This window comes from Cupressus sempervirens, chromosome 5, assembly GCF_028749045.1.
Source record: "Cupressus sempervirens isolate cs-2001-9-10 chromosome 5, ASM2874904v1, whole genome shotgun sequence".
In the NCBI taxonomy this organism is placed as follows: domain Eukaryota; kingdom Viridiplantae; phylum Streptophyta; class Pinopsida; order Cupressales; family Cupressaceae; genus Cupressus; species Cupressus sempervirens.
The window spans coordinates 679,792,654-679,814,077 of NC_143122.1; the positions used below are offsets into that span (position 1 = coordinate 679,792,654).

The following is a 21,424-nucleotide window of genomic DNA, read 5'->3' on the forward strand; positions in this document are numbered from 1 at the left end:
ATAGAGAGCAGCCACAATTTAAGCCTCTCCCCAACTAGCTTAGTAATAATGTTGTAGACCACATTACACAAAGCAATAGGCCAAAACAAATCCATATGATTAGCAATTTAGCACCTTCCTTTTTAGGAATGAGAAGAAGAAAAGTAGAGTTCAAAGCCTGAAGCATTTGTTTGATAACATAAGATTCACATACTTCTAACAAATCGAAATTAATAATATCCTAGAATTTTTGAGAAAAATCCATTAATAATTATCTATCACTCTCATCGCCAAGGTTACATTAGAAGAAGGTGAAAGAATAGAGTAGCTATTATTATTCAACACTTATTGATTGCTCAAATCCCATGAGAATATGCAATGGTGTGTATACCATGTCAAAAATATTAAAGATTGAAGTGAATAATACACATAATTTGAACATGTTTTTGGTTAAGGTAAAAATAGGTGAACATGTTTTTGGTTAAGGTAAAAATAGGTTTTGAAGGGGCCTAAAATCCTTTACAACAACACCACATAAGACACGTCAATAGAGCCCAAATAAACAAAAAGGAACAAACAAAGTGGAACAAGCCAACAAACTCCCACAACCCAAAACAAACACTGCAAGAAAACAACCATCAGGCAACTGAAAACCAAGGAACAAGCCAAAGGAAACCCCAGCCCAAGCTCTCCCAACCAAGAGTGATTACAATTAACCTTTAGCACTACTCTTGCAGAAGTGAATAGTCATGTCAAAAGAGGGCACAAACATCTTAGTTTTCTTGCCCTCAGCAGTTATCCATCCCTTTTCCACTTTCAAAGCCTAAACTTGCCAAGCCATCGAGCCATACAAGAGACCATCACCATCCTGGAACAGAGTGTCGACAAAGAGGACAACCACCGCATTTGGAGCAAGATTAGAAGTCCTCCCTACAAGAAAGTCTATATCACTAGAATTCATAGCCAAAACACTATCACTAAGGGTAGAAGCTCAAGCCACATTCCCACCCATATTCGAGGAGGCAACATGAATCAAATCACTAGCCTCAACACCCCATCATCGACAACCATACTAGCCTAAGAAGAAGTCGCAAGACTCAAGGAATCTTATGCAACCAATTAGAAAAAATTCCTATGAGTTTTAGATTTCTTCACAACCGTGTAATGCTAATCAAAAGCACCATTCCACCATGAAGCCAACAATTTATTTTTCTCTACACCACATTGAACAATTGCATGGCCAATTTTAAAACATCTACACCTAAAAGGATTCTCTTCATACTCCAAAATTTTAACCCAACTATCCTTTGAAGAATTAAGCATGACCTCTACATGTAACCCTTTAGAGACATCTATTTCAACTAGAATGCAGACAAAGGTGGAATGAAAAATATCAAAGGATTGAACATCAACAATAAGAAAATCCCCAAGAGTGTCTCTCACTTCCTATCAACGAGAATCAACCCAAAGATGAAGAGGGGATAAGGAAGTCGCACCCAAATCAGGATCTTGTTACATGATGAAGAGGAAGGACATAAATCAAAATGCCATGGTTCAACCATTAACAAAAAATTATTCTCCCAGCTAAAACACAATCACACAAGTTTATATTTTTGTCCTAAGCATTCTCAAAATTGGCAATAAAAAAAACCCTTCATTGTAGGGTAAATATGAATTGTACCCGAAAGCAAATTCTTACTACTACAAGATCCAAACATGCAATTGAGGAAGATTGTTCCAAAAACCCTTGAATCAAGAAATAACAACATAACTCGAGTAAATAAACACATTTTGATCTACTTCTCCTCCATCTCCACATTCAACTTCATAAAAATGGCACTTGAAACCATAATAAATCCTCTACCAGCTTGTCACGACTTCATCCCTTCAAGGTCACTAGAATGGCCGCCAACCCCCAAGCTAGGTTGAATAGCCACCACATCACTATTTGAAACTCTAGCAACATATACATGGGCACTTGGCAAGATAAAGGGAGCAATAGACACTTGGGTGGAAGGAGCAACTACGGAAGGAAACCCTCCACCCACATGAGAGCCAACAAAACCCCTATCTACAAGTTGCACAAGATAGGGTACATCCAAATTAGCTATGCAACAACCTTTAGATATAGAAAGAGAAGGCAACAACATTGCAAAAGCCCACATAATTTGAACATATTTTTTATCATGTGAAAAATAGGTTTTGAAGGGAACCACAAAACCCTATAAAAAAAACAAGTTTGAACACATTATATAGTATGTAGGATTTGAGCAAAAGCGCATAACAAATCCATGAAGCCCAAGAAAACTTGCATGCAAAAAACCTATCATGGTAAAGAAAAAGACAAGAAGAGGCAAGGGTTTGATCTAAAAAACTCAGATGAAGAAGAAAAATATTATTCAACAAATTCAAATGAATTTACAAAGAGATCAATCCTTATAAAGGAGATCGAAACCCGAAAAGGGTAAACTAAAGCCTAAAAAAGCTTGGGTTGCACATTATAATTAATAAAATATTAATTATATGTACCTACGAGATAGCTTAAGAAAACTAGAGTAATAGGCAACTTATTTAATTAAATCAAAGTGATTTAATTAATAAGTGAAAACAACTAATTACTCTAACACCCCCCCTTAAGCGAAGCTCAGGAGGTAAGCTAACCTAGCACAACTATGAAAGCAAAAAAGTGGGTCCCGACAACAAGGCCTGATCAGGTACCCAATACAAGGAAATCTCTATAAACCAGAGAAATAGAGAAAACCACATGGGAAAAACCCTACTCCAAAAAGAGATAGCAAAGAATGTCCCAAAAGATAGGAACAAGGAGAGATCATGAAGAGAACCACTGAAGCATGAAAAGCGGCGAAACTATGTCAAAAGGTGTTGTTCTGTAGAACCTCCAAGGAAATAGAAGGCACAAACCGAGCATGTCTATGTGGTAGACGATCCATCTCACCGAAACGCATAGGTAGCCAACCACTACAATTGTCTAATATGTAGGATCAGGTACTAAATACATAGCTCACACTAACGAACCATCGAACCAAGGAAGCATTAGAACCAACAATATAACCCCCCCTTAAAGCAGACGGGGTGAGGCGACAAGCAACTAAAAAGGTGGGCCAAAAATCTCCTACAACACAGGAACCAGACACATCGCGAGTGAGGTATGGACACCTATAAAGGCACGTGTCATTGACACATCATGGGGCTAATGTCGTGGAAGGGACACTCACTTGACAAAGAAAGAGGGCCTAAATGGAAATCAACTATCCCCCCCATGGCACTTTATAAAATAGTGTGAGTATAACAAATCACAATGATGAAAAGGATCCCAAAACGCAAGAGTGGCACTTTATCTCAGTGCGTTTGCATAAAGATGCTTACAATGAATATCAACAATGATCAGAAAAAGCATAAGGCTAATACAATAGAAGGTATAGCCCAAAACAAAACATTTGGAGCAACAACATCGATCCCCAGACCTGAAACAACTAGGATATCCACCAGAATGAAAAAATGCATAAGACTGAATAAAAAGTTCCTGGAGTAGAATCTAGAACAACAACCAGCATCACTGGAAAGAGTGCGGAAACAACTTTCCAACAATATAAAGAAGTCCAAAAACGGAGATGAGATGCTCAAGATACGCCTCCCGGAGTGCAAAATAGAACATCCAGCTTTGACTACCAAAATAAGCGACCAAACTGCATCAAAACACAAGAACACTTGCACAAATATCTTTGTCTTGAAACTAGCTTTCCGACGCATTTTTCGGATCGAAAAAACAAAACATTTGAAGCAACAAAATCGATCCCCAGACCTTAAACAACTAGAATATCCACCAGAATGCAAAAATGCATAAGACTGAATAAAAAATTCCTGGAGCAGAATCTAGAACAACAACCAGCATCACTGGAAAGAGCGTGGAAATAGCTTTCCAACGATATAAAGAAGTCCAAAAACGGAGATGAGATGCTCAAGATACACCTCCCGGAGTGTAAAATAGGTCATCCGGCTTTGACTACCAAAACAGGCAACCAAACTACATCAAAACTCAAAAACACTTGCACAAATATCTTCGTCTTGAAACCAGCTTTCTGACGCATTTTTCGGATCGAAAAAATATGTCCGTATGCTCAAGTTACATAAGAAAAATCGACAGGCTCTCTAAAAAAATTTTATTTTTTAATTAAAAACAAATTTAAAAACTCCACTGCTGGTGGAGCGGCGGCTTAGAGATGGGAGGGTGGTGGGCCGCTGCGGGGCGGAGCTGCAGCGGGGCCGGGGCGGTGGCCGCCGACGGAGCTGCTGCAAGCCACTAGAGGACCGCCAGCGGTGACCGCAACAGTGAATCACTAGCGGTTCCGCCACAATTAATTAACCGTCGCTAGCAAAAAAAAACCACCTGTGCAATTTTTTGTGATTTTTTTATTTTTTCCGTGCCTTAGATTGCATGCAGAGGCCGTATGGCCCTACCCGACAAAAAAAAAAATTGCCTCCCAGATCAACGTTGTCCAAATCGGACAAATTTTATATCAAAACAGGGGTTTTGACGCCTTTTGAATCCATCCGTGAGGCCTGTTTGGCCTCAAACTGCTCTGAAAATCAGTGACCCCCCTATTTTTTCAGAAAAACTCTTAAAAATACTAGATCTGATTCGTCAAACCCTTGTTCTCCCTTTTTCCTTGAAACACCGAACAAGCTACAATAGATTTGGCTCTGATACCATGTGGGACTTGAGCAAAAGCACATAAAAAATCTACGAAGCCCAAGAAAACCTGCATGCAGAAAACCTATCACGGAGAAGAAAAAGATAAGAAGAGGCAAGGGTTTGATCTGAAAAACTCAAACAAAGAAGAAAAATATTATTCAATGGATTCCAATGAATTTACAAAGAGATCAATCCTTATAAAGGAGATCGAATCCCGAAAAGGGTAACCTAAAGCTTAAAAAAGCTAGGGTTGCACATTATAAATAATAAAATATTAATTATATGTACTTACGAGATAGCTTAAGAAAACTAGAGTAATAGGCAACTTATATAATTAAATCAAAGTGATTTAATTAATAAGTGAAAACAACTAATTACTCTAACATAGTAGTTGTTTGAAATTATTATTAGCAAAAGCTTATGGAAGCTTTTGAAATTACAAATCTACTATCATGAAAATAATAAAATATATTAATATTCAAAATGTGTGTTAAAATCCTCTAAAATGAGGCCTCCAAAGTTGAAGAGCAAATTTATCCTCCATTTCAAACTATCTCAAAAATCCAAAGATGTCCTATCATCCAAAAAAATTATATTCAATCTTTAAATGTTCATTTTTAGGCAAATTTATACAAGTTCAAATATTCTATAAATGTTTTTTTTTTTGTGGTGATTAAAAATAGAGAAACACTTAGACCTTTTATGATGCAATGGGTGGCACAACCCAAAAAGTGGGCACATACACATGACAGTTGTCTTAAAATAAAAAAGTAGAAATATATTACCTTGAACATATTATTATTTCAAAACAAGCTAATAAAAAATAGTATTAAAATTGATCAATCAAAGATATATGATGAAAAATGGTTTTAAATAAACCTACCAATATCATGCCTTGCTAGGCATAAACCCTTTATACCATAAGAAAGGACACCAAGAATGTTATAAAATGAATATCCACTAGTCTATAGCTCTCAAATAATAAGATTTAAAGCTTATGCCCGCATATCAATAACTAAACTTTATATTAAAGTCCTTCAAAAAGTAGATCGGTCGGCTGTTGCCGGGTACCTACTTCCGATTAACTAATCCACATTTGACACCAAATTATATTGTCATATGAATATTATAACAAAGCGCTGAATACTACTTCGTCATGCAGGCCAATAACCTCACGACAAAGAGTATTATAAAATCTCTCACAAAAACTTACGTGTCCCAGAATTTAGAACTTCAGATCTCCCTTCTGCTAATAAACAATATTATAATTTTTTTCCCAATATATATATTTGCTCAAAAAATATATAATTTTGACCCTCGTATAAAACTATATGCCTGTGGAAACATTGTTTAGAATTCACTCCGACCAGAGTAGGTTGGTGAGCACATCAAGACAAGAATAACGTGTAAGAGGGCCGTTAGGCAACCAGTCTTTTGAGCAATCAGTAAAGACGTCCCTCCCTAGGCCCATAAGTTTTTTCCCATAGATCTCTATTTGTTTCTCTATGTAAAGAAATTGCTGCAAACCAGCAACAATGCCAGCATATTCAGCCTTCGAACCCTTCGTCCATCCATGCTTTCAAGACAGCACTACCTATGTTAGAAATCTAGTATACCAACTATTGAGACGTTTTGTAATATGGGTTGTTTCTGTAGGCTCTGTTCCAGAGCATGTCGCAATTATAATGGATGGTAATAGGAGATATGCAATGAAAAGAAAGATGAAGAAACTGAAGGGGCATGAATTTGGGTATAACAATCTGATGCACACTCTAAGAGATTGTTATGAATTGGGGATAAAATATGTGACTGTTTATGCTTTCAGTATTGAGAACTTCAAGCGTTCGAAGGAGGAAGTTGAGACACTCATGAATTTGATGCAGGAGAAACTGGAGCTACTCATTGAAAAGGAGAGCATGGTTAATACATATGGAATTCGTGTGCAAATTATGGGAGATTTGAACCTTTTTCCCCTGCAAGTAAGAGAAGCTGCAGAAAGAGCCATGGCTTTCTCTAGAAATAATGAGAGGGCCGTTCTGAATATCTGTGCTCCTTATACTGGTACGCAAGAGATTGTCATGGCTGTTGAAGGGGTTATTAAGGCAGGGGATTTGGTTCAAAAAAAGATTAGTGAAGAGGATATTGCAAAACATCTGTATACATCTGATTGTCCAGACCCAGAGCTTTTGATTAGGACTTCAGGAGAGACAAGACTTAGCAACTTTCTTCTCTGGCAGACTTCCTTTTCTTTTCTCTATGCTACTCCACTCCTCTGGCCCGAGTTCTCCTTCAGGCACCTTGTCAGGGCTGTTTTGGAATATCAGAGAGCTTACCCATTTCTACATAAGCGAAAAGATCAACTGCTTACGCTTGTTCCTCATCAACACCATGACTGATTGTATTGGTTTTAGTGTGGAATTCGTGTAAACAATACAACAATTTCTCTCAGGTAAAATTGTATTTTCAAATGCATTTTTCACCTGAATAATTTTCTTCCTGAAAATTTCGATCTTCCTTTCCATAGCCATTTGCACCAAATGTGAAGGATTGTACTGTGACAAATTTGACAGATAAGTTGTATAGTCTGTAATGTTGATTCAAAAACTGTTACACAGTCTAATCTACTAGGAATCTAGAAATAAATCAAATTATGAATTGTAAAAATCAGCTTACATATATTTTTTTAGTGTCTTCGGCAAAGTGCGGGTTTGTTGGAGTCACGTTACAGGCTGTTTACAGCCAAGCTGTTCGAGTGTAAACTTTCTATATGTGAACAGAACTGCATTGACTCATTCTACTCTCGACTCCTCACTGAAATCATTTTCCAATTATAGACCTTCTATCAAATATAGGAAAAGAATTTGTTCAAAAACTTCTTAAGAAAAAAATAGTTGAAAGGAAATCTGGTTAACAGTCAGGTTGCCTTCTTAAAACAAAATAAATCCCTATGGAGAAAGTCTGGCTTAAATTGAGTAGATGAATTAAAAAACTGAGAAAATTATACAAGTTTTGGAACTAAACTCAATTAAATTTAATATCAGAAATAATAGTTTTTTTAAATAAAAATTTATCTTCTTAATGTCAATGGCGTTGTGTTCAAATGGCAAAGTCATAAGATTTTGGTTTTGGATTTTTATGTTCAAATCCCCCATAGTGGCATCTACGTGATCCCTTTGTTGATTGAGTTGATTATTTAGTTTCTGTAGCTTCAAATTAATAATGTTATATGGGGAAGAGGTCCCCTATGTGACCTTCATCCTCCCTTCATCTTTGCAACTTTGATTGCAGTATACAGATTAGAAAAACATAAATTGCTTGGTTAATACACCTAAACAAGTTCATCTCCATGACAAAATCGAATAATTAGAAAGTAAACTACTGTATGCATTATAAAATTTGTGCAATTGATAAAACCAGATGTACTAATCTTGTCAACTTCTCAAGCAGAAAAGATACAGCTGTGAAAGAGATTCTCTCTCATAAAGGACAGTATATTTTAGTTTACACCTACTCTTCTTAGATGTCCTGGCAATTGTCAGTCAGTCCTCTCTCCTAGACAGGTCCACAAGGATTTACTAATACCGAATTAGTTTTCAATGACCAGCTGTTATTGAAGCGCTCACCAACACCACAGTTTCTAGAAACTGTATCTGACTTTCTAGGTATTTTAACATTATTTCTTTCCCGCATTTCATCGGTATGCCCCCATCTCTTCTTCAAAAGCAGGGGCTAAACTAACAATCGCACTTCAAAGTCAATACGTCTGTTGCCTCCATAGTTAAATATAATTTTCTTTTTGTACTAAAATACGTTTTATTGTTCATACAAATTAGAAAGCAAGCCAAAGACAGCAAGATGAACACACCTGAAGCCGCTTGTGGAAAAACCGTATAAAATCCACTTACCATATTGTGTCGGGGAGGAATTCAAATCAATTTCCCAGCTAGACAATGACGTGTGAGAGGGACATAAGACAACCAGTCTTGGGATGGGAAATCCGTAAAAAGGTTCCCTGCGTCCAAATTGTTTTTCCCCATAGATCTCTATTTGTTTCTGTGTGCAAAGGAATTGCTGCAGACCAGAAACAATGGCAGCAATTCAGCCTTCAAATCCTTCATTCATATATGCTTTCAAGATAGCACTTCATTAAATATTCGGTATAGCAATCATTCAGAGCATGTTGGAAATATAACTGATGGCAATAGGAGTTACTCAGCGAAAAGAAAAATGATGAAATTGAAGGGGCATGAATTTGGTTATAATTGCCTGATGCATACTCTGAGGACTGTTTTGAATTGGGGATAAAATATGTGACTGTACTTTCAGCATAAGAACTTCAAGCGGTCAAAGGAGGAAGTTGAGACCCACGTGAATTTGATGCAGGAGAAACTGGAGAGGCTAACTGAAAACGAGAGCAAGAAACATGAGAACTAAGAATTCTTTAAAGGAAAAAAAAAAACTTTGTCAACAAATGATTGTTTGATCAAACATGACGATAGGATCAGTTTTTTAAGAAAATAAACATTGTTTAATTAATAAAACTTTCAAAGTAAGATTATCTGTGAGTCTGACTTTCAAGTGGTTGTGAACTTACTTTCTTTGCAAGCACTTCCAATGTTGGCGGCAATTGGCTTCAGTTGTTAATCAGACTCTTTTCTTTTATACTTCTATGGAGTCTGTTAGTTTTGCTTACATTCTCCGAGAGTGGAACAGAGCCACTGATTGTTTGGCTAAATGGGCTTCTGAACATGCTCAGGTTTAAAATATTATGGATAGGGGGCAGCTTCCCCTAGATCTGTCTCATGATTTTGGTGACATTGTTGATCAAGGCAGAGCTCCTTCCTGAACTCTCCTTTTAGATCCTCTTTTTGATTTAATAAATTTTTACCGTCCTTTAATTTTAAAACTTCCAAATGTAATAATTTAAAAGACCAAAAACGGCATTAATCCTTGTGTTAAATAATATTAGATACACCTAAATGAGGCCATCTTCATGAGAATAATGGATACACCTGCAAAACAGATTCTCTTTGTCAGAGAAGAAAGAAAGTAAATTTTGGCTCACACCTACTTCTTAAAGCTCCCGGCAATTGTAAGTCAGTCCTTTCTCGTGGACCAAGTTCACAAGTATTTAGTAATAGCAAATTAATTTTAACGATCAGTTGTTTTGAACCTTTCACCAACTCTGCACTTTACATACAAACTTTATTTGTTTCTCCAGGTATTTAACATTATTTTTTCCACATTGCCCCCTATCCCGTCTTCAAAAGCAGGGTTAAACTAACCATCGCACTTTAATGCGCAATGGGTACGTTGATTGCCTCTATATTTGGATATAATTTTACTTTTGCATGTAAACATATGCTAAAATAAGTTCTATTGTTCGTACAAACTATCAGCAGGATCAGGGCAAAGACACACACCTGAAGATGAAGATGAAGCTGTTAAGGATGTTTATGTAGCTATTTTGTAATCATAGGTATGTTCTCTTGTTCTTACATCTCTAGAATCAATAGTGGTTTGGTTCCTACATCATAGGTTTTGGCAGGCGTAAGGCATTTTGAAGAGGAAAACAAACATTTATGGGTAGTTGGAATTAGCATTTTCCAGTATTTGAGGGCTAAACTTTTTGTTATTAGAGATCCTAGGAATCGTCCCTCTGTTTTACTGGGTATATCCTTGCTACGGGATTTCTGATGCATTTAGACAAAATGTCCTTGGTCTCATATATTCCATAATAGATCACGATGAAGCTCAACCCTGGATCTCCTTCACGTTCATTTTGATGTATATATTGTTGCGTAATAGAATAATATGTACGCTCTGGTATCAACGAATCCATTAAATAAAAAAATACATGGGGTCAGTTAGAGGGCTGGGAGGCAAATGATTTGCAAGAAATTATCTCTGAACAAATTAGATAGTTCAAAGAGAGCAAAAAAGGAAACAAAGAATACACATGTTTTGGGCAAGAAACATCCAATTGAGCCTGCATGAAATCTGAAATGGAAGATGCAACTGGTGCATATCTCAAAGAAGCTATATTGAGATTTTCTATGACATTAAAAAGAGCAAAGGAAGTCCGGAATAATAGCAGAGGGAAAAGGAAAAATAAAAATAAAATTAGTAACTATTATAATTAAACTACCTTAATCTTGGGTATTTATATTAGTTGACTAGTGCATGGCCTTCGATCTTCTGTGATTATGTCCACTATATCGGGTATTTTTGTGCCAGTTCTGTGCTCCTGTGTGTTGTAATTCGCTGTTTTCAACTGCTTAATTTGGAATACGAAATAAGTAATTGGTCGACTGTCAATGGTCATCTTCATTGTTTAAAATTATTCTTATTCTTGCGGAGCCCAGCGCAATCAAGTGCACTAAAATTGCCTTTACAATAGAGCAGTACAACATACATTAAACTTTGAGGGATCATAAAACCATTTCATAGAGAATTGCAGCCAGCTCCAACGATATAGATTTCCAAAGTATGGACATGTTAACAGTTTATAGGGTGTCGGGAGAGAGCACATATATCACTTCAAATCCTTTACATAGCAGATTCAAAAGTTTCTGTCATATGCAATTCTGATTAGCCAAGTCAGGTAGAAGTGGCAGATACTAACCAAAATGTGAAACGGACTTGAAAAGCAAATAGCTTATATAAGCATAATGTAATCCAGCCTAAAGAGAAACAACAGACTTTAGACTCTGAAAAGTGAAAAGCTTAAATCTAGAATTCTGGAGTAGGATCTATCGTGGAAACCAAAAAACTGTCTCAAAACTTCATTAACAAATCACAGGCTGCCAGTCTAATTACTAAAGGCCTGCTTGGCTATTGAATACAGAACAATCTTGAAAGTCACACAGGAGCTTAATAAAGCCAGCCCCAAAAGCTGCCTCATCCTTGGCTAGAATATATATCACAGTATTTATATTCAGGGAAAAAGATTATATGGAATTGCCACTTTAAATTTCAAGCAAAATACAACTCTGCTAAAGAAAAGAGCCATTGGCTGTATTCTTAGAGAAAAGGCCTCGAAATTTGTGCTTGCATTGAAGGAGTCATCCGTGCACAGAATTTCTTTGTGTTTGGCTCAATATTTTGATTGCTTAATTACCATATCTCAGCCACTCTTAAGTGGTATTCCATGCATTATTCCATGCGTTAGGGGTGATTTTGGGCTAGAAGTGGAAAGTAGTTTACTGCAAAAATAAGGAAAAACAAGTTCTTCAGTCAGCATCTGCAGGCCAGATTTTGATTGTCTTTATGAATTAAAAGGTTGAGGTAATGCTCATGAACTTTAAAATTCTAAACATAGCTAGAATGTCAAACTGGCCTATGATGCCCTTCGTGCTGGAACAGGGTAACCCTTACTTACCCTATAAGTTGTATAGACTATGTAATTCAACCTCCTGACCCCAGGTAAACTGTAAAACATTTGCAATTTTGTTATTTGGTAAATTGTGTTTTCTCTATTCTCATTGCTTATAACATCTTAATATTTCATTTTGCAGATGACTGGTGGCAAAGTTGGGGTGGAAATACCCCAATCTAAAGCAATTTGCTCTCAGAAATCTTGTGCCAGCCTTGTAGTTCATCTTATTGTGAGTGCAATTGGAGCTTATTTGAGTCCATCCACACAAAGAAGAGAAACAAGTTAGCCCAAAAATACCTCAATGACCCTGTTTATGTGCAATATAATCTTAAGTTGCACATAAAAAGGTACAGGAAGCAGTAGCTGGTTCAATTGATTTAACCAATATAGATCCTTACTTCGATTTGACAGCACAGGAACAGCCTCCATTGTTTATAGAAGATAGCATCGCTGATTTGGAGAGGCAGGCCATGAAGAAGGAGGGGAGTGTATTGGATTTCACATTGATTGACATTGAGGAGGAGGAGGACGATGAGGAGTCAAACAAGCAGTCGTTGCCACTGCTAGAGGCAGAAGGAGATGCATCCAAGATGGAAAGCAGGTCAGCAGAGATACCAAGTGAGGAGGCACAATCATGCCCAGCATAGGGTTCCACTTCTAGGACTAGACCCTCTCCCTTATTTGCTAGTAGAGTTGGGAAGAGGAAGAGGGAATTGTGATGATGTATTTACTTCTAATTTTGTAGAAATTATTTGCTATTTTGTTTCTAGCCATCCACATTCTTCATGAGAATGTGATTTTCTACCCACTTTGCATTTATATATATCTAAACTCTGGTTGATTCTTTTGTGTTCTCATTAATTATCTCATTGGATGTATCTTCTCATTGAATTTCGCCAAAAATGCATTTTTAATTATATTTAAGCTGTTTTTTAGTTCCCAAAATTTTTCAAGAACCGGCCGAATGTTTCCTTTTTTTTGGTAGAGGGTGGGGGAGCTTGGCGAGTATTTGCCAAGTCCTAATTTTCCATCTATGATCTACGTACTAGTGGAGACCCATTTTATGGTATAAATCGGTTCTGAATAAGAGGCATCTAAACAATTATAGATGTCCTTTCCTACGTTCCTTATATCATGTAGTATTTTGAAGAGTGATATATCATTGATATTTTTAACCTGAGAGCATTATCAGCAGCAATTGATTCCTCTATTTTAATTTAGCTTAGCTGTTAAAAGATGAACTTCTTAGTGCGGAGCAAGATTGTCAATGGCAATTTGAGACTAATTCACAGTCCTAGAAAACCAGAACTGCCCAGTTCATTTTAAAAACATCATATTAAGGAACAGCTTGGGGTGAGAATGAAAACATCTAACCCATATGTAACTGGAGTTATCCAGTGATAGAACAAGCTTGAGCCAAAACCCTATCACACTATAACAAAAACATAACCTATCGACTATCAACCGCTGCCTTCATGCCAAGTAACATACATAATAGTAAACATTAGAATATTATTGAAATAGGACTATTAGAAGCAGAACAATCATAATCAAAGCACACTGTCCTCTTACAATGAGGTTCGCTATAATCAGTCTAAACACTATCAAGCTTCTTAAATAATCGAACCTATAAGAATTCACATAATTTCTTTTAGAATGTAGAAATTGGGTATAGCACTCAGTTATAAGTGGCAGCTTGCACAACATGTCCTCCAATATCACATGGGCAGGGAAGAGACTACACCTTGTGACGTGCTTTACCACAAGAAATTCTGGCCAATCGAACTAGACCTCAAACCCAAATCCATAAAAAAATTATTTGAACAACTTATGAATAAATATTGTTTAAAATCACCAATTATATTCGTAAACTTGTAGTATAGTTTTTGTAAACAGGATAAAAGTTAAAATTAGAATATGGATAGAAACTATCTGCAAAGTTTCTTCTATAAGGTTAACTATTACCTACAAAATTCTCTACAGTATCGAAGATTCTACATTTTAGATACATGTCTACCAAAAGCCACTGAATAAAATCCTCATCCATAATGCTTTGATGCATGTCCATACCGTGTTTCAAAGTTCCGCTGATGACAGGAGCTGGAACGATGCTGGAAAACGATAACGGGTCTGGCATCACACCTGCCCGTTTGATTTGCCTCGGAGTTCATTTTCAAAATGGAAATATATAACGAAAGAGGGGTTCGGCCTCCGCAGAGAAGTATGGCCCAGGCCCTAAGGTCCACAACCCACAAGACTCGCCGCTACAAGTATCATCGTCTCTACTTCAAATTAGGGCTCGGCCCTGTCAAATGCATCCATACCTTCCTTCAGCCATTATTCTTTCATTCTTGTTGCCCCTCGAACTGCTGACCACCATTCCTGTAACTCTTCCATGAATCCATCATCTATTCAATAAAATACCTTGGCTTTGCATTGCATTGCGTTTGTGGATGAGGCCGCAAAAATGCTATAAAAACTCCAAAGCAAAAACCCTGAATTGAAACCATACTTGTTCAATGTAAATTTTGAATCCCTGATTATCGAGAACCTTGCTCTTGCAACTCCCCTGTATCATTGCTGCTACCTGTATCCAGAAGTCCAGCCGTCTTTTCTCGGATAAGAATGGCTTCGATACACACCGCGAAGTACCAGTAATACCAGTATACTTCACACGCTATTCTGATTATTAGTTCCTGCCGTAGGCAGATACATACGCTGTCGTTCAATGCCTATAATCAATTAATTCCTCCATAATTCAGCCAATGGCATTCAATGATTTTTTTAACATATATACATTACTAATGTGTATACATTCATGTATATCTGTAAAGTATTAAAAAAGTTATTTATCTTTAATTCCATTAGTTAAGTGCAAAAATAGTAGGGAGAAAAATAGTTTTTGTTACAAATAAATCTATAATTTTTTTAAACCAACAAAGTCTTTTGAATTATAATATAAAATGTCTTGCGATTTTTCTAGAAGTGTGGAAGCTTCTGTTGATTCTAGAGTTTAAGAGCATAAGAAACGCTGATGAAAGGAGGTGGCACTTCATGGCAATTTAACTGGTAGGTCTTGAGCACCCAGATCCAATTTTCATCCTCCAAATCCATTTAAATAGTAGGGCTTGAGCATCAATGGCCAAATCCAATTGCACAAGCAGAGCAATCTGAGGCAATCTGTTGTCCATTCCTTCCTAAATTCAACTCCACCCACAATGGCTCACAAAGCTTCCAGTAGAATGATGGGCCAAAATCTCTTTTGGTTGTCCCAACCCCCATAACAATTCCCATGTTCCCAATCCTAGCCTCACATCTGTTGGATACAATTGTTCAATTGTGTGTTGTCTTTGATGTTACACAAATGTCATATCAGTTATCAGACAGAGTCTACCAAGCTCAGTTGGTCAACAAAGAAAAAGGCAAAGTCTACCAAGCTCAGATGGTTAGCAAAGAGAATTACAGAGTCTACCGAGCTCAGTTGATCAGGAAAACAAAAGATAGAGTCTATCGAGCTCAAATGGTTAGCTGTAACGCCCCGCTCGAGAACCCAAGAGAAATAAACCTAACATGTTACAATGTTTACTGAACTATTTTTTTTTTGAAGTTTAAACAACATCAAGATAACATTAATGCGGAAGCAATATGAACATACACAACAAATACACATTTGCAATTACAGATATAGTTTCAATTCCTCAAAGGTTCCTTTACGTTGAGTCACATTTAATAATCTTAAATTAATTAGTTTAAGTTTCAAGTACAATGTCTCAAGATCATAAAGGAATAACAGATACATAGTCGCATAAGCAAATGCATAAGTATAAACAATACAATGAAAGTACATCCAATCAATAGCATCCACTGCACATGTCGCAGGGTATGTGAAAATAGATACTGTACAACAGAATACATGATAACATATATACATCATCTGAAAAGAAGTCTCTGAGATAAGAAATAAGAATGATAAAGGTACATCTTCTGCAATGAACATCCAACAACTAGCAATGTGAAGGGGAACACAAATGGTAAGAAGGCACTACCTCCCGACCACGTGGTTACCTAGTCAGGCTTCCACTCCCACCGTGCAGGGAAGATAATGAACGATCCACATACGACTATCAAACATAAAACATTCCTAGGCAAGGTACCCCTAATAGCCAAAACTACCTCAAAGGTAACACATACTACTTAAGAAGATAAAATAATCCAAAGAAAGAACACTCAATTCAATACCGACACCACATAACCAAACATCATACACAAACCAAGTATAAACCAAATACCAAGATCATAAGATAAAGTCAACGAAAGATAATCATCTCAAGTCAAAAACCACATGTCAAAAGTACAACATAATGAAACACCAATCATCATCAATGAAAGTAAGTAACCACAATAAACACATCCAACAATAGATACACCACCAACAATAAGTACACCACATCCAACAATAAGTACACCACCAGAGATACACAAAAACTACAGAGGAGACTTAGGCTACATACTAGGGAGTGTCATCACATGGCTGCTTGAGTTACCCTGGACTGATCTCTTAATAGACCCCGGACCGTCAAGCGTTGAGTTACCCTGGACTAGTTACTCTGAACCCCGGACCCTCAACATCACACATATGGAAACTAGAAAGCCCTCTCAAGAAGACGAGGCACTCATCTCATTCCCATCCTTAGTCTATACAAGCACTCAAGGCATGGGTAGATCAAATATCTCTAACTTATCTTTTTAGTGTGTTTCCCCCCATAAATTTTACTTACTAGATTATCACTTATTGCATAACTTGCATTAGGTTACCCTGGTACTGACCACTTTGGGTCCCGGACCCCTATTGCAAGCCACTCCCAAGTCACGTACCTAGACAACCTCTCCTAAGCACATAAATCCACAGTTGTGTCCCATACCACAACACCCATAAAAATCAAACTTGGTTTCTTAACAGGCAACCTGATAACAAGATGGATCAAATTAAATCCAAATACACATAAATGCTCACAAAACAAATCTCATAAGTATAAACTCCAATTTGAATCACAAGAATCATCATAACATCTAGCCACATAATAGTATCCAAGAAATCTCACAAAACCTCTGGTGTACATCCTAGACTGGTCGACATCTAAACAACACCAAAATCCAAAAAGAAATATAGACAGTACATAGAAAACATCATAGTCTCACAATTGGATTTGATTGATAATATATTGTTGAATTAATGTAAGGTTTCAATTTTCGTTTTTTTTTTTTTTTTAATTTATTATTTTTTTTTTTTAAAATTAATTAATTAATTATTTATTTATTATTTTTTTTTTTTTTAAAATTTTATTATTATTATTATTATTATTATTTTTTTTTTTTTTTTTTTAAAAATTATTATTATTATTATTATTATTATTATTATTATTTTTATTTTTTTTTTTAAATTTTTTTTTTTTTTTTAACTAAGTCAAATTTCAATAATTTTATTTATTAGAAGAACAACCCTTCTAATAAATTTAGATAAATTATTATAAATGAAAATTTTAAGAATTGTATTATAATTCTATATTCTTTATTTTATAATATTTTTCTCAACGAACTTCATAACAATATTATTTTAATATATACATATTTTAATAACATTTACGATATTAAACTGATAGGAAAAATAAATTGAACCCTTCGAATTTTCAATCCTAAGATTTTCATTTCCAAAAACAAACCCCTTCCAAATTTAAATTTCTTAATTCCATTTTAATTCAAAACCCAAATTTCAATTTAATACTAAATTTCTTTCAGAAGTAAAACAAGGTTTTCTAAATAGTTTTTTTTCAATCCCGATTCCCAGAAGAAATCAAATCGCAAAAGATTCAGAAGAAAGGTAGCAAGAGTCATTCAATAAAATTTGAGAAAGCAATTTCCAACAAGCACGAAGAAGACAAAGATCCGAAAGTGTTTCTAGAATGGTTCACAAACCCTACCTTGATCTGATGCTAACAATCTGGTGAAACCCTTGCTAATCCGAACCCTTCCAAGCTTCCAAAGATTTCTTTGCTCCCCTTTCCAAAAGTGTGTTCCCTGAAAACCTGTGTCTGCAATAATGACCCAAAACCCTCTAATATAGAATCTAATTACCTTTTAGGGCTTCTGTCCCCACAACTCTAAAATAATAATTACTTTATTTAATTAATTCATTCATGCACAATTAATTTCCCTTTTAATTAAAATTATTATTTTATTATTCCTTTCATGCACGTTAAGTGAATTGTTAAATTATTTTATTTAACTTTCCACTTTACTTTAATAAATTTATAACTTTTTAAATCTCATGTGCACATTATTAAAATATCTTTATTCAAGTTCACATTTTTATTTTTTAATTAATTTTATTTTTAACTCATGCATAATTCATGCGAACTATAATCTTTATGATAATTAAATATCTTTTCACTTTTAATTTCATTTTTAGAAACTTAATTGATAAAATATTTATTAACTTAAATAACAATAATATTTAGCATTTATTTAAAAATGCACTCTAAATATATTATTATTAAATTAAATAAATATAATCAAGTTCTAAATTTAAACTTTAACTTTTATCTCCAATATTTAATTCTCTCTTATTTAATTAATTCATTCATGCACAATTAATTTTCTTTTTAATTAAGATATTCTTTTATTAATCCTTCATGCGCTTTAAGTGAATTGTTAAATTACTTTATTTAACTTTCCACTTTGACTTTGCTTTTAAAGTTAATTTATAATTTTAATCTCATGCGTACTTTATTAAAATACCTTTATTCAAGTTCACATGTTTTTATCTTTTAAATTAATCTCTTATATTTAAAACTCATTCATGCGAACTTAAATCTTTTCCATAAATTAATATCTTTTTTTTCCTTTTTAATATATTTTTGAACGTTTTAATTTGATAAATATTTATTAACTTAAATAACAATAATATTTAGCATTTATTTAAAAATGAACTCTAAATATATTATTATTAAATTAATAAATATTATTACGTTCTAAATTTAATCTTAAAACTTTTATCTTCAATTTAATTCTTTATATTTAATTAATTTCTCAATTAATTAAATATAATTAAATATTCATAATATCATAATAATTTTTCATTAAATTAAATTATTAATTTAATCTATTAATTAGACTTAATTAATAGAAAATACATCAAACACTCACAAAACAACATACACACAAAAATACTCACGGGTTTTAAAAAAGGTAGACAGTCTGTTACGAGTCCTCCTTGCAGGACAAGTATTATAGGCTTATGGCTAGGATTGGACCTGATCATTATCTTCCCATTCTCACCATTTGAGTATTTGTAATAGGGCGCGCTCATCCTGGCAATTCAGGGAAGTCGATGCCCGGTACCTACATCCTACATAAAAGACGAGCATGTACATGTATATAATATATCTAAACTAAACAGACAATGGCGGGGAGTGGTTCATCGTGTAGATCCCGACTAGCAGGTGACTACGATTCCCTCCCCTAACCACATCAAACACGTCAGACAGAAAGATAAAATAAACACACACACCATACACATGCAAGTATGGGGTAAGTATAATAATCACAAATCTAAGATCAAATGCGTACATATAATAATGCATCTCTATCAATACAACATAATCATCATTAAAGACATCATGTTAACATTTTTATGAAAGAAAACCACATTTACTAACTAGGATCATCAAAATACCATTAACAACACATGAATGAAATCAACTAAGCAATAATAACCGATGCATTTGTAATCAAAGTCATGAAATAATATCATAATAATGTAAATCTAGTATCTCTAAAACTAATCAATGCATAAAATTAGCCTAAGGAATTTGACAATGATAACAGAAATGCGAACTAGGGGCAGGCACTACATTAGCAAAGAGAATTATAGAGTCTACCGAGTGTTTCTGGAAGTTACACTATGGAGACAGTTTCTACCGAGCTCACTCAGGCGTTGAAGGATTATGTGGCAGAAGTCAGTTTCTACCAAGCTCACAAGGTCAGCGAAGGGATAATAGTGTTTACCGAGTTCACTTGGTCTCTAAAGGATTTTGCAGAATTTGCAGTGTTTACCGAGCTTCAATTGGTCAAGACTGGAAATTATTTCTGGAGTAGTTTTTATCGAGCATGGTTGGGCAATGAAGGATTTCATTGTTTTGGAAAATAAAGTTTAATTGTTTCATGTAATGTTTGTAGCCGACTGATGTAATGATTATTGGTAATTGTAATTTGTAAATGAGCCGACTTGACAATTTGTAAGGTATAAATAAAAGGTCAAGTTGTGAATTTAAATGTATGGATGAATGAATGAGCGAGCATGCAAGTGAGTTAATTGTGTAAAGAGGAAAGTGTGAGTGAATTTTGAAGAAGGATCAAATATCCTTGAGTAGCAGCAAAGTTGTATTCGATAAGAGAGGATCTAGTGAAGTAGAACATAGATTTGTAACAGCAAAATTCAATTGCATCTCATTCAGGTCACATATTGCTACTTTCTCATCATTGTAGCAATAATTCCTAAATCTCTTAACAGAGTTGGTTTAACAGCCATTTTTGTAAATCCTATAACAAGGTGGACAGTTCTATTGAATTGTTCTAAAGTCCTCTAGCGAGGCCACTCCTAGTAGAGTGAATAAATCCTCTAACAAGGTCGCACCTAATAGTGTGTTTTGTAACCTTTAACAAGGTTGGCTCCTAACAAGGCTCACTTCAGAAGAGTGAAAATTGGTAGCTAGTTACTTGTTGGTTTTTCCCATATTGGATTTCCACATTAAATTTGGTGTCTCTTATGTCGATGTTATTTCTTTTATGCATGCATGTTAAATTTATGTGAATGTTTAAAGATCAGTAATAAGTTAACATCTACCGAGTTACAACATTTTTCTATGTGGCTATCGAGTGATAGCAGTAACTAGTTTTATAAGACATCTAAGGGATCTGTGGATTTGTTTTTGTGGTAACTGATTCACCCCCCCTTCTCAGTTACTCCATCTATATTTCCAACAATTGGTATCAAAGCTTTTGGTGCTTGCAGGAAGGATTTCAAGGATCTAAGACAAAGATCAGGATGTCTTACAAGAGAGAAATTCTAAGGCTTAATAAAGATAACTTTTCAGCATGGCAAGGTCTCATGAGACTCCTTCTGGCTTCCATTGGAGATACAAGATTGAAATATCTTGATGAAGCATATGTAACTCCTTGTGGTACACTATCAATCAATGACATTGTTGAGAAGAAGACTCATAACACCATGATGATAGACATTGCATTTGCCCTAAGCTATGAAGAATTTGATGATGTCAAGAGCCGCAAAACTA

General features: G+C 35.1%; 1 long non-coding RNA gene and 1 pseudogene across 3 annotated transcripts; one reads left to right on the forward strand and one right to left on the reverse strand.

The window, feature by feature from the left end:
- Positions 1-5,701: 5,701 nt before the first annotated feature.
- Positions 5,702-14,829, reverse strand: LOC149557771 (uncharacterized). Of its 2 annotated transcripts, XR_016364906.1 has the most exons (4): positions 14,142-14,829; positions 8,599-8,764; positions 7,367-7,504; positions 5,702-7,245 (listed from the first exon to the last, which is right to left on the reverse strand). It is a non-coding gene; the product is annotated as an uncharacterized LOC149557771 (long non-coding RNA). The 2 variants fall into 2 exon arrangements; XR_016364907.1 differs by lacking the exon at positions 8,599-8,764.
- Positions 6,229-12,928, forward strand: LOC149557772 (dehydrodolichyl diphosphate synthase CPT3 pseudogene; annotated as a pseudogene). Its single transcript, XR_016364905.1, has 2 exons — positions 6,229-7,142; positions 12,211-12,928. The product of XR_016364905.1 is annotated as a dehydrodolichyl diphosphate synthase CPT3 pseudogene (transcript).
- Positions 14,830-21,424: the final 6,595 nt, after the last annotated feature.